This window comes from Pteropus alecto, unplaced genomic scaffold, assembly GCF_000325575.1.
Source record: "Pteropus alecto unplaced genomic scaffold, ASM32557v1 scaffold400, whole genome shotgun sequence".
Classification (NCBI taxonomy): Eukaryota; Metazoa; Chordata; class Mammalia; order Chiroptera; family Pteropodidae; genus Pteropus; species Pteropus alecto.
The window spans coordinates 1-265 of record NW_006430045.1 but is presented as its reverse complement, the minus strand read 5'-3'; positions in this window follow the sequence as shown (position 1 = coordinate 265).

The window sequence follows — 265 nt, the reverse complement described above, 5'->3', positions numbered from 1 at the left end:
ACAGTATTTCTTGAACAGATCCCAAGTGTCTCTGAGCTCAAGGAGGGCTGCTGCTGGCCTTGGTGCGATTTGAAACTTTTACAGGAAGCCACAGATTCAGCACAGGAATGAAAACTGACTCTGCACAGGCCAGGTAAAATCTGCTCACTTTACCCCAGTGACATCTTGGGTCCCCGCCCCAACCAACTCATGTACCACCGAAAGGCTCTTGTAATTGTGGAGTCTTATGAGCAGCTGGCAGGCAGCCTCAGGCTTTGAGATGCAC